This window comes from Netta rufina (genome assembly GCF_964035555.1).
Source record: "Netta rufina genome assembly, chromosome: 2".
NCBI classification, from domain to species: Eukaryota; Metazoa; Chordata; class Aves; order Anseriformes; family Anatidae; genus Netta; species Netta rufina.
The window spans coordinates 66,341,909-66,355,392 of record NC_140124.1 but is presented as its reverse complement, the minus strand read 5'-3'; the positions used below and the strand labels follow the sequence as shown (position 1 = coordinate 66,355,392).

The 13,484-nt window shown below is 47.7% G+C and overlaps 1 long non-coding RNA gene across 1 annotated transcript in view; it reads left to right on the top strand.

Annotated features, from left to right (window-relative positions):
* Positions 1-13,484, top strand: part of LOC311207131 — a 179,912-nt gene that overhangs the window by 35,892 nt on the left and 130,536 nt on the right. The gene's annotated exons all lie outside the window — the stretch shown is intronic.

The following is a 13,484-nucleotide window of genomic DNA, read 5'->3' as shown; positions in this document are numbered from 1 at the left end:
GAGTTGATCTCAAGGCTTCTCATAGATCTGCAAAGAATAATTAATCAGTGTTGTCATCCTGGCCGGGTGGTCTGTAATAGACTCCCACAACAACATCCCCTTTATTTGTTCATCCCTTAATTCTTACCCAGAGGCTCTCAACTTTGCCGTCGCTAACTTGAAGTTCCACACAGTCCAGCCCATGCTTCACATACATCACCACCCCACCTACCCTATCTGTCCCTTCTGAAGAGCCTGTAACCATCTATTGCAGCACACCAGCCCCAGGACTCATCCCACCATGTTTCGCTTATGCCGATGATGTCGTAGCTGTGGGACTGGGCCAAGACTTCTAGTTCATCCATTTTATTCCTCATACTGTGTGTGTTTGTGTAGAAGCACTTCAAATGTGCCTTGCGCTCTCCAGGAAGTCGGTACACACCCAGACCGACTACCCATTAAAAAATGCCGCAGTTCAGGTCACTGGATGCAAGGAGTGTCTGAGCCTGTTGCTGCCATCGGCGGGAGGCAGAGAAACTGCGTGCGTGAGGTGCGAGCAGGTGGATGACCTGGTCCGCATGGTGGCGGAGCTCAAGGAGGAGGTGGAGAGGTTGAGGGCCATCAGGGAGTGTGAGCGAGAGATAGACTGTAGGAGTAACTCCCTGCAGGGCCTCAAGGGGAGGTACCGAGGTGAGACTCCTCAAATGGGGGTGGACCCCCTGCCCTGTAGCCGTCGGGCAGAGGGAGGGGATCTGGGAGCTGAGGAGGAATGGAAACAGGTCCCTGCTCGACATCGCAGGCGACGCCCTCCCCTTCCGGCTCCGCATTCCCAGGTGCCCTTACACAACAGGTTTGCGGCCCTGGAGCTCGACAGACCAGTAGCTGAGGAAGAGGTAGCGAGTGTTCCCAGGAGGATGCCTAGGGCGAGGAGGTCGACTCCACGCCTCAGGACTGCCTCCACCAAGAAAGACAGGAGGGTTATTGTTGTGGGAGATTCTCTTCTTAGGGGAACAGAGGGCCCTATTTGTCGGCCTGACCCTACCCGTAGGGAAGTCTGCTGCCTCCCTGGGGCCAGGGTCAGGGATGTTGCCACGAAGCTTCCCAACCTGGTACGCCCCTCTGACTATTATCCTCTTTTGATAGTCCAGGCGGGCAGTGACAACATTGAAGAGAGAAGCCTGAAGGCTATCAAATGAGACTTTAGGGGGCTGGGTCGGTTAGTGGATGGAGCGGGACTGCAGGTGGTGTTTTCGTCCATCCCTACGGTGGCAGGGAGGGGTTCAGAGAGGACACGGAAAGCCCACCTGTTAAACACGTGGCTCCGGGGCTGGTGCCAACACAGAAATCTTGGGTTTTTCGATCATGGGGCACTTTACTCAGCACCTGGCCTGATGGCCGCAGACGGGTCCCTATCTTTTAGGGGAAAAAGGATCCTGGGCCAGGAGCTGGCAGGGCTCATTGAGAGGGCTTTAAACTAGGTAGGAAAGGGGATGGGGCTGAAGCTAGGATTGTTGGGGCTTTGCCAGGGGGAACAATGGCAAGGCTGGAGGATAAGGCAATGGCCCAGCTGAAGTGCATCTACACCAATGCACGCAGCATGGGTAACAAACAGGAGGAGCTGGAAGCCATCGTGCGGCAGGCAGGCTACGACTTGGTTGCCATCACGGAGACGTGGTGGGACCAGTCTCATGACTGGAGTGCTACAATGCCTGGCTATAAGCTCTATAGAAGGGACAGGCAGCATAGAAGGGGTGGTGGTGTGGCTCTCTATATTAGAGAGTCTTTCGAGGTTGTAGAACTCGAGGTTGGGAATGACAAGGTCGAGTCCCTTTGGGTTAGGATCGGCAGGGACAACAAGGCTAGTGTCCTGGTCGGGGTCTGCTATAGACCGCCGAACCAGGATGAGGAGACGGATGAGGAGTTCTACAGGCAGCTGACAGAAGTTGCAAAATCATCAGCTTTTGTACTCGTGGGGGACTTCAACTTCTCTGACATATCCTGGAAGCACAACACAGCCCTGAGAAAGCAGTCTAGGAGGTTTCTGGAGAGCGTGGAAGATAGCTTCCTATCGCAGCTGGTTAGTGAACCTACCAGGGGTGGTGGCCCGCTAGACCTTCTCTTCACAAACAGAGAAGGACTGGTGGAGGATGTGATTGTCCGGAGCTGTCTTGGGCAGAGTGACCACGAAATGGTGGAGTTCACTATTCTTGGCGAGGCCAGGAAGGGGACCAGTAAAACCACTGTATTGGACTTTCGGAGGGCTGACTTTGAGCTGCTCAGGACACTGGTTGGTGGAGTCCCTTGGGAGGCGGTTCTGAAGGGCAGAGGGGTCCAGGAAGGCTGGGCGCTCTTCAAGAGGGAAATCTTAATGGCGCAGGAACGGTCTGTCCCCACGTGCCCAAAGACGAGCTGGCGGGGAAGAAGACCAGCCTGGCTCAACAGAGAATTGTGGCTTGATCTTAGGAGAAAAAAGAGGGTTTATAATCTTTGGAAAAGTGGGCAGGCCACTAGGGAGGACTTTAAGGATGTAGCGAGGCTGTGCAGGGACAAAATTAGGAAGGCCAAAGCTCATCTGGAGCTCAATCTGGCTACTGCTGTTAAAGATAACAAAAAACGTTTCTATAAATACATCAACACAAAAAGGAGGACTAAGGAGAATCTCCATCCTTTACTGGATGCGGGGGGAAACTTAGTTACAAGAGATGAGGAAAAGGCGGAGGTGCTCAATGCCTTCTTTGCCTCAGTCTTTAGCGGCAATACCAGTTGTTCTCTGGATACTCAGTACCCTGAGCTGGTGGAAGGGGATGGGGAGCAGGATGTGGCCCTCACTATCCATGAAGAACTGGTTGGTGACCTGCTACGGCACTTGGATGTGCACAAGTCGATGGGGCCGGATGGGATCCACCCAAGGGTACTGAGAGAACTGGCAGAGGAGCTGGCCAAGCCACTGTCCATCATTTATCAGCAGTCCTGGCGATCGGGGGAGGTCCCAGTTGACTGGCGGCTAGCAAACGTGACACCCATCTACAAGAAGGACCGGAGGGCAGACCCGGGAAACTACAGGCCTGTCAGTTTGACCTCAGTGCCAGGGAAGCTCATGGAGCAGATCCTCCTGAGAGTCATCACGCAGCACTTGCAGGGCAAGCAGGCGATCAGGCCCAGTCAGCATGGGTTTATGAAAGGCAGATTCTGCTTGACGAACCTGATCTCCTTCTATGACAAAGTGACGCGCTGGGTGGGTGAGGGAAAGGCTGTGGATGTGGTCTACCTTGACTTCAGCAAGGCTTTTGACACCGTCTCCCACAGCATTCTCCTCAAGAAACTGGCTGCTCATGGCTTGGACTGGCGCACACTTCGTTGGGTTAGAAACTGGCTGGATAGCCGGGCCCAAAGAGTCGTGGTGAATGGAGCCAAGTCCAGTTGGAGGCCAGTCACTAGTGGCGTCCCTCAGGGCTCGGTGCTGGGGCCGGTCCTCTTTAATATCTTCATCGATGATCCAGACGAGGGCATTGAGTGCACCCTCAGTAAGTTTGCAGATGACACCAAGTTAGGTGCATGTGTCGATCTGCTTGAGGGTAGGAAAGCTCTGCAGGAGGATCTGGATAGGCTGCACCGATGGGCTGAGGTCAACTGCATGAAGTTCAACAAGGCCAAGTGCCGGGTCCTGCACCTGGGGAGCAATAACCCCAAGCAGAGCTACAGGCTGGGAGAGGAATGGTTGGAGAGCTGCCAGGCAGAGAAGGACCTGGGAGTGATGGTGGATAGTCGGCTGAATAGGAGCCAGCAGTGTGCTCAGGTGGCCAAGAAGGCCAACGGCATCCTGGCTTGTATCAGGAACAGTGTGACCAGCAGGGCTAGGGAGGTGATCGTCCCCCTGTACTCAGCTCTGGTGAGGCCGCACCTCGAGTACTGTGTTCAGTTTTGGGCCCCTCGCTACAAGAACGACATGGAGGTGCTTGAGCGGGTGCAGAGAAGGGCGACAAAGCTGGTGAGGGGTCTGGAGAACAAGTCCTATGAGGAGCGGCTGAGGGAGCTGGGCTTGTTCAGCCTGGAGAAGAGGAGGCTCAGGGACGACCTTATCGCTCTCTATAGGTACCTCAAGGGAGGCTGTAGCGAGGTGGGGGTTGGTCTGTTCTCCCACGTGCCTGGTGACAGGATGAGGGGGAATGGGCTTAAGTTGCGCCAGGGGAGTTTTAGGTTAGATGTTAGGAAGAACTTCTTTACTGAAAGGGTTGTGAGGCATTGGAACAGGCTGCCCAGGGAAGTGGTGGAGTCACCATCCCTGGAAGTCTGCAAAAGACATTTAGATGTAGAGCTTAGGGCTATGGTTTAGTGGGGACTGTTATCGTTAGGTCAGAGGTTGGACTCGATGATCTTGAGGCCTCTTCCAACCTAGAAATTCTGTGATTCTGTGCTACATGCAGCACCTTGTGGAGCCGACCGAAGGACCTCACTGGCACAAAGTCCCTCTGATTCTAGGGCACCATCCCTTAGCTCATCACCAGCGTGTCTGGTTTTATCCTCTTCCCCCTTCGAGTCTAGTTTAAAGTCCTTTCTATCAGCCCTGCTAACTCCTGAGCAAAAATATTTACCCCTCTCTGAGAGAGGCGCATCCCATCTGATGCCAGCAGGCCTGGTGTCGCGTAGACCTTCCTGTGATCAAAGAACCCAAAGTTCTGCCGGTTGCACCAGTGCTGAAGCCACATGTTAATGTGGTGAGCCTGCTTGTCAGCATCGATTCCCCCTATTGGAAGGACAGAGGCAAACACAACCTGTGCCCCTGATCCTTTAAGTAGTCACCCCAAAGCCCTAAAGTACCTTTTGATCTCTCTCGGACTTCTCATTGTTACCTTGTCATTACCAGCCTGAAAAACCAGTAGCAGGTAGTAGTCAGAAGGCCATACCAGGAGCTTGACTGTCTTAGCAAAGTCTCTCACCCGAGAAGACAACAGACCTCCCTGTGGGTTGGATCCAGATGGCATATTGGGCTCTCTGTCCCTCTCAAAAGGGAGTCCCCCATGACAATAACCCTTCTTTCTTTTTTTGACAGATGAGGTAGCAGCACGGGGAGTAGGCTGCCTTTCCTTAGACACGCTCTTCAAATAGGATGGGCTTTCGTCTACTTCATCGTTTTGACTGTTGTGTTCTAGAGCTTCATACCTGTTATATAAGGGTAGATGGGAAGGTGAGGTGGGCAGGGACAGGGTTCACCTACCACCCTGAACAGGAACCTGCCTCCATTCCCCGCCTTGGGCTAGGTCTCCTCCTGCTGCCTGGCAGAATGCGGGAACTTTTGTCTTCTGCGTGGCAGGAGACACTTGTGTCATGGCAGGCTCATGAGTCTGTCTCAGAGAGGGCAGAGTACACCTCCACCAGTCAGATTCCCTCTCTGACTCCCTGATGCTCCTGAGCCTGCTCACCTCCTCCCGAAGCTCAGCTACCTAGCAGAGCAGCTCTTCAACCTGGGCACACCTCCCACAGGCATACCGCTCACTGCTGCTGTCGGATACTGACAGAAGACTCAGGCACACCCTGCAACCCAAGACCTGAATGGCAGTGTGTTTCCCCAAGCCCTCCGTCTGAGTAGCCACGTCCGTGACTGTGGCTGGAGAGGCTGCAGAGATGCAGAGGCCATGTTTTTCTACCTGGTGGATACCATGGCTGGGCTCTTCGCGAGCAGGATTACAAGTACGGATTGGAAAGACTGCTACGAAGGAGCGGAGAGTTGCCCTCCTTGCTTGCCCCACCTGTGTGAACTGCTGTGCCCCACCCTGTTTGCCCGTCCTGGACGCCGCGCTCCCCAGGGGCGGCTTTTGAATGGCCGGGGAGGGGGCGCTGCTGGCTCCACCCACACGTCGTCAGCCTCCCTCGGCTGCCTCGAGTGGCCTCGATGCCGCAAAAAAGCCTTGCCCGCCTCGATCCCCCGCTCTGCTGCAGTACGCGTCTGCCCCGGAGCCGATCGCCTCAGCAAGGCCTGACTTAGTTTTGTTTGGAACCCGCTGCCCACGAGAAGGTGAGAGCAGGGATCAGGAGAGTTGTGTTTCTCATACAAAGTTATTTATTGTGACGGAGCCCTCTTCTCATTTTCATATCTGACCTGTTTTTATATGATGAATTATTTTTGGTGCTGTGGGGCAGCTGTTCTATATGATTACAGTCATGAAGGTTCCCACTACACCAGGAGTCTGAACAGTGACTTATTCACCGTTAAATTTCACTTAAATAACTCCTATATTAATTTCTCACAATTGCCTTAAGCATAGGTGTTACTGCCTTCTATTCCTTTTGGTTCCATCATACTGACTGTAACGAAAAGTAGTTCCAGACATCCTCTTGCATTTGGGAAGTCTGTATCTGACAGGTTGGATCCATCCAGATATAAATACTAAGCGTTGCCAAATGTCAAGCTTAGTGTTGTGCTGTTGAGCTGGCCAAGGCAGCAATTACTTGTATTTTAGCTAGTGCTGCACATTGACTGTTAGCTTTAGTGGAGATTGTTTAGAGGTTCAGTAGCTTAAAAGCAGAAATCACATTCATAATGGATATTATTACAGATTCAGGAGAGTTAGCCATAAAAACACTTAGCTTCCTGTAACAAAAGGACTCCTAGCCAAGCAAGTAAAATGTTAATGAGACAGCAAGTACTCATGGTCGCATTTGTAGCCTTTCCCTCCAAGGTTTAGCTGCTTCATACTGAGGTTCATTACAGTGAAAATGGTTGACTTTAAGAAAGAAACACCAGATAAATTGCTAGGGTGTAGAATTTCCTTTCAGATTGTAATTATAGGTGATCAACAGAGTGTGTAATTAGTAAGTTGGGTGAAGGATATTTCCAGAACAGTCAGCAACAATTTCTTTCCTGCTGTTCTTTTCTCTGCTCTGAGAGACCTTTTGTCTGCTTTGGTAGGTGTGGCCTTTTTATGCCCAGAAACCAAAGCTATCAAAATTTACATTCAATAAGTGACACTAATAATAATAACAAAAAGAAATTGTGGTGGAGTATTCTGTCTTTGCTGTAATAGGCCTCTGTGATTTTCACCATGTTTCCAGCACTTGAGTAAAGATAGTTGTCCAGAGGAAATCAGACAGGCTCATTTCTGGCCCCCTTGACAAACCTGTGAGACTCCTGCTGGAGCCAAGATTTGCACTTGCACAGCAAAAACGTGAGAAGCCCTTATTGTTTTCAAATATCATAGCAATGCCTAGGCTGTTTCTTGGTGCTATGAATAATTCATGGTGTAATTCAATGAATCTGTCCAGCCTGGCTAAAAATAGCTGGGTAAACTGAATGTTTCTGACCTTAAGAAACAAAATCTGTTGCAAATTTAAAATGAATGAAAAACTGTAGAAAAACCCTGTGGAAGCAAAGATGTCAGTCTATAAAAATATGTTTGGTATCATATCCTGGAATGAAATAAGGTTCATCTTTTCCTTTTTTTTTTTTTTTTTTTTTTTTAAGACTTTCTTCTATCTTCATCACAGAGTTGTGTGGTTAGAAGAATGAGCATTTCTCATAATTAGGATCAGTCAATGCTTTTGGATGTGTCTCCATGTCCTTTTAGTTAGGCACACAGGCCTTGCTGTATCTCTGACTAGTGGCCATCTCCTCCTCCCTTGTTGATCTCCAACAGATAACAGCTGCAGGAATGGTGGCTGTGAAAACATTGAGGTTGGCAGCCAGCACAAAGACCCCAACCTGAGCTATTCCCCTGTACTGTCAGGACAGCAGCTGCATCCAGCTTGGGCCCCATCTTCTGACAGCAGCTGCTGTGTGTTGGATGCAGGACCATGCTGGTGATCTTTCTGCTGTTAAAGCTTTCCAGCCACTAATGCACTGAAGGTTTTTACTCATTTGCTTACTTTCACTGGTTGCATTTCAGAAGCCATGGGTGGATCCTCATAGATTCATTTTGTCCCACCTGCCTGTCTTGGCATTCTCCATAGACTGTGACAAGGCCACAGCTTAATTTGGATTGTGGTTACCTTTAAGTTTTTCTATCTGGTAACTTCACTAGGTAGTCTTTCACAGTGCCTGCTATTGCATTGGTATTGTGGGAATATCTTCCCTTGACAGAAGGAGCTCAGTTACAGGAAAACCACCCGTACTTTTCTGCTCCTCTCTGTTCTCTTCCCATCATACATTGAATACGCAGTGTTCACATCAACCTCTGATTGTGAACAACCATAGTGATGGGTTTCTTCTAGTGTCATGAAATAGCAAGAAAGGAAGTGGTTTGGGCATGACTACCCTGCTGCACAACGGGACTGTCCAGCTGCATGCGATGTGAACCTGCCTTTCAGCTGGCAGAAATGGCCAGAATTTTTCTATTAAAACACTGCTTCAATAAAAATAAAAGTCCATAGAAAATGGCTACTCTTTCCTTACAAAGGCATTTACTGGGCTTTCATTGAAAACCTAGATCTGAAAGATGAGACTTGCCCAGGGTGATTATGCTTTGGGTGTAGATGCTCATTTTTGACATTGAAAGTTTTCAGCACACTTTAAATCTTCTGAAGAAAATATGAATAAATGATAATTTATTTTGGCAGGGGAAAGGTGGAGCAGGGAGGAAGTGGATATACTTTGGTCACTCACTTTATCTTTGAGGTTCTTTTGACGCAAGGATTTTTTTGTGTGTGTGTGAGGCAAACAGTAGAGCTTTGGGGCTTAAGTGACACTAATAAAAGACAAGTAGAGCTGTGGGGCTTCCCAAAAAGAGTTTTTAAATAAGTTTTTAAATAAATGGTACCTTCATTATTTATTCATCGCTAGCATGCCTTCTGAAAATAGGAACATTTACACCAGTTATTTCAACAAAACTTTGGTTGTTTTCAAATACAATTCCTGTCAATAGAAAAATAGGGCCTAATTAATAATTTTGACCACTTCAAAGCTTTGCCCAAATGACCTGTTTATTCAGTGAATGGTATTGTTTCTAGGGGATATGTGGGCTTTTTATTCTTTTTTTTTTTTTTTTCTTTTCATTTGCTTTAATAGTTAAAACAGCAAATATGGGACATGTCTGACTCAGCAGCATAAATTATGTATGTAGCAGGTACTGATCTCTTTACACAGCATGGGATCACAAGGCTGCATCTTCTTATTTTGAATTTACCATAAGCCTTAGTCCCTTTGCCACTTTGAATCAAATTTTCTACTTTTCTGAGAATGTTTTGCCTGTTTCCCTTGTGCTAGAACTTCAGTACCTGATAACCTGATAGAGCTTGGCTTGCATTTGTGGTTTTTCTGGAGCTCAGAGGGAAAATGTTTGTGTTCCTGAAGCTGAGACCTGAAATGTCACCTGACATTTTCCTGAGTGTCAGCACTGGTGGGCTAACATGAGCTAATGTTTGGTGCTGGGGGACCAGCTGAGACAAATTTTGGAGGAATCTGCCACTCAGATCCAATCTCTCATGTCAGAAATGGTCATGTGGAGGCTTGGGTTACACATGGTCTTTGTTATACAGCCAGTGCTTTGAGCAGAAAACGTCCGATTATCTTGTCAGGGCATGGAGATGACGCTCTGGAAAGGAGCCCATGTGGATGTGGCATGATGACATTAGTGCCAGCTACTCTGGAGACATGGATTTTGTTTCTGATGTTTTCCTGGGCTTACTTTGCAGCCCTGGATAAGGCACATCCCCACAGCCCTGATGTCAGCTGTGCAATGAAAACAGTCCCCTTTCAGAAGGGGCCATTCCAATGTCCCAGCTTGTGTGCTGTGGGGCAGCAGATAGTGACAGTGACACCGGTGTCATGCCTCAGAGCAGAGGTGCTGCTACTGCTGGGCTCTGTCCCCTTTTATTGTGTTTATTTATATTGCACTAACACTAGATACAGTTTCTACCACATGACCTGATGCTGATTTTGTTTCCAGACCAGGACTTTAAATGCTTGAAAAGCTTTTAGAGGTGGACCTGTGCCAACAGCTACCGTGTGAGTGGCCAAGTCCTATCTCCTCCTTCATTCATTAGCCCTAAATACTTGCAGATTCTTTCCTTGAGTCCATCTTTAAAAATAAATAGATACTAGGAGTGTAATGCTTAGGTTCCCATGGGAGACCAACTGGATTTGGGTTGGGTCTGATAACTGAAGCAGTGAGGCTCTATCCTGGTATAAAGATGACAACCTGGAGGTGCTCTGGGTTGTGTGTCTGAGCCTGGCCAGCGTGCAGAGTCCTATCGTGGGACTGAGTACCATAGTGGGAGATCTGCAACTCTGGTAGAGTTCAAACTCTGCTTGGAGGGCTAATGTATTTTTAAATGGCTCTTGTGTGAATGCACGCCTAGTGTAAAAGCAGTTCTGTGTCTCAACCTGCAAACATCTTTCTCACTTAACAAAGGAGAAGTGGTGTCTATTTAACTGCCTGAAGCTAGCACTAGTGCTCTTGCCTCTTTTGTTTCTGCTAGCACACACAAAATATGTTGCTCCCTAAAAATAAAATTGCTGCCTGTCTCAGGGGATTGCTGAGAATCCAGAGCATCGTGCTGGGCTTGCAGCGGGCCAGGGCTATGGACAGAATGGGGGACTGACGCCCTCTATTGTTGGGGAAAAAAAAAAAAAAAAGAAAAAGAAAAGGAAAAAAAATGCAGCACAGCTAATCGTTTTCTTTCTCTGCCCGTTCTTTGATTTTTTTTCTTTTGTTTTAATTTTTACCTTTTCATGCAGTGGTTGGATGCAGCCTCGCAGCTAACAGATGGCTGGTCTCATCTGGCCACCTGAGGGTCTCTGTTGCCAAGTAAATTCTTGTCACAAGTGGTCAGCAGGGCAAGGCTGCTTGTCTCTGCTGTCCTCACCAAAGCACAGAGCAGAAAATCAGCTATGCAAATTTTTGTGCATTATATTTCCAGCATCAGTGTGTGCTGATGGAGTTCCAGATGGCTGAGGCACAAGTCCTCTGGCTTGCCAGCACCTAAAGGGCAGCATTGCCACCTGCTCTGTGAAACGCAAGTTGGCCCATAAAGTCTGCTTTGCAGAGATTGCCCTGTATGTAGTATATAGTATGAAAATGACCTTGTATGTTCCTCTCTTAGCAAATGTTTTGTAGTTATTTACTAGTTTTGTATTAGTTGGTGGCAGGTGTTTTTTGTTTGTTTGTTTTGTTTTTCTTTTCCCCTTCTGCACCTTATTTGCAGAAAGCTCTCTAGTAGCTTCAAGTCATGAAGCCTCACTGCCCCTGCTTTTATTCTGAGCACAAAGCCTTGCAATTCGTCAGCATTAACTGATCCTGATGCATCCCAGACAATGAAATGATGTCTGTTGGGGCTTTTAGGAGAAGCTTCCCTGGGCTGCTAGATGCAGAATTTATAGTCTGTCTTTTACCTTTTGGAAAATGGAGAAATGTCTCATTATCTAAAATGATAGCATTGTACACTGGAGAATTTCATTATTTGAACTACTTAACCAACCCTACATCTAAGATTTTTATATATATAAACCTGAAGCTGCAAGAATTGTTATTCCTGTAGGTGAGAACACTTTCACCCACTTACAGGAGAGGGCTATACCCATATGGATTCCAGTCTGTCATTCAAAGTGATCTGCTCTCTGCTGTGCTGCATATACCTGCTGCTAATAGCAGCTCTTTTAAAAATTCCACCCTGCAGTAGAATAATTTTTAGATGTTATATATTTCACCTGGTGAACTCAAAAGGTCTGTCTTCTACCCAAAAAGAAGTGTAGACGATCATCAACAAGGTTATTAGATGAGCTTGTTGCAGGATTGATCCAGGGAGCAGGCCCTCCCTCTGAGGAAGTTTCTGGGGCTGTCGGTTTGGCGTAGTGCATGCTCTGAGGCAGCGGTAGTGACTGAGATCAGGTCTGGATGCTGCTTGGCCACCTTTGGGTCAGGGACAGAAAGCACCAGTAATTACAGCAGAGGATTAAACCAAAGCCACAGAGTGATTTAACCAAAATCTCACAAGGAGCATGTGAACTGGGAGTTATAGGTCAAACTGTTTAATTGTAATTCAGTGTCACAGACGAAAGCTCATCCTTCCCCTGAAAAGCTAGTTTGGCTTCGAGTGCAGGGATGTCAAAGCAAGATGCTCAGCTTGACATCTGTCTGCTCTGCCCTGAGTTAGGCTGTGCCATATAGGACACAGCCCTCCTCCTCCAGGAGATCACAGGTTAGGAGTGCAGCTCTGTGTACTGCTCTGGGAAATGCTAATGAGCAGCACAACTGCAGGCCTTTTCTTTCCCACCTCCTTGGATTTACCCCTGACTGGTCTCTGCACCATCTTACTGTCCTCAAATAGGGTCATAAAAATTGTGTGAAAACCCCGTGTCTCAGCAGAAGCGTCCAGACAGACTGTACTGCTATTTTAACTGGCTTAATTTCATATAGTGTTTTGCTTTATGTGTTGTAAGGATTTTTGCTTTGAGGGAATTCTCATACAGCTGTTTGCTTTATTGTAGTGCTAATTCTCAGAGGAAGCTGTAAGGAGCTGCAAGAATATTTCCCTTCTCCTTTAAACCACTATAAGGCCAGCCCTTGAAACTGATTTGCTCCCAGAGACCTCGGGAGTGGTATTTGGAATGAGATGAGCTCCCATTGCAAAACCATCCTTCTAGACCCATAACATCTGAGGGGCAAAGCAGAAGGCAGGTCCTCTTTCATAGGAATAAGAATAGGTAATTGCTCATAAATTGCTATGCTTGCTGAGGAGCTCTTAGCTGAGAAGACTCATGCTAAGAGTGAAAAGAAAGAGAAGTGATGTTACTTTGCAATGGAATAAAATCAGACAGTGTTGCAGTTTTGCAGGTGGGTGGTCAAACCTGCTGGTTTTGTTACATTTTCAGATGGCAACTACTTGACACTTGCTTCCTACAGACCAACCAGCCTTGTACTGCCACTGGGCATTTTAATGCAGATGATAAGTGTTCTTTACCTTCCCAGGCTATGACATAAATAGCATAACTATTTTCAGTAACAGTCTGAAGGCATGATGTGACATATCGGACTACAAACCTTCCAGCTCTGCAGAGCTGAATTTTTATCATACTAACTCCTCCAATGTGAAGTAATTGCTCAGCAACTGCACTCAACTCCACATGTTGCAACAAGCAGGTACAGAATAGGCTTGTGTTGCATCTAGTATATCCAGGAGCCCACACTCCTTACAGCACTACCATATGGGTGCTGTAAGGATATGAGGAGGATTTCAGCCCACATTACTCCTGGGAGAAGTTGGGAAAGCTGGCTCTTCTCCAGTGAGCACATATACCTCCACAAGAGGGTATGATCTCCCAGTAGGGTGGCACTTAGTTTCCAGCATGCAAGTGCAAATAGTGCATTGCTTGAGCCTCTTCAAAGATTTAAGTTATCTTGCCTTTGCCAGCAAGCTGATGGAATGGTGTTGAATGACTGGCGTTCCTCCATCTCCAATGCAATTTATGGACAGATAAATTAAGCCTTTAGGATCCTTTTTCTTTCTGCCAGCCTCTGTAGTACTTAAGCATCTCCCATTCATGAGATGCCTTCTATTTGAATGCTGTGTGACAT